This window comes from Phaethon lepturus, unplaced genomic scaffold (assembly GCF_000687285.1).
Source record: "Phaethon lepturus isolate BGI_N335 unplaced genomic scaffold, ASM68728v1 scaffold51703, whole genome shotgun sequence".
Classification (NCBI taxonomy): domain Eukaryota; kingdom Metazoa; phylum Chordata; class Aves; order Phaethontiformes; family Phaethontidae; genus Phaethon; species Phaethon lepturus.
This window is the reverse complement of record NW_010530813.1, coordinates 1-334: the sequence shown is the minus strand read 5'-3', so window position 1 is coordinate 334 and position 334 is coordinate 1.

Here is a 334-nt window from a genome sequence, read left to right as displayed (position 1 = left end):
ACCCCACCAGCCGCTGAGGGGCAGAGCCATCACCCGAGGGGAAACTACTGTGCCGGGCCCTGCCAAAATGAACTTTTGGCACCTTCTTTCCCAATGGTAACAAACAATATAATTATTTTAAATATAAAAATACTCTCTTGCTACATTATATGACAGAAATCAGATTAAAATAAACTTGCAAATAAAGTAGAGCAGTCTTTGGGCACATGAATTGATGCTGCAATCATCTCAACCAGAAACGAGCTTTCACAACCGCAACTGAGTAGTACCGGTACACGCAATTGTAATTAACTCAGAACAAAATTAAAACACCCACAGCCTCCAGCCAAGGCTT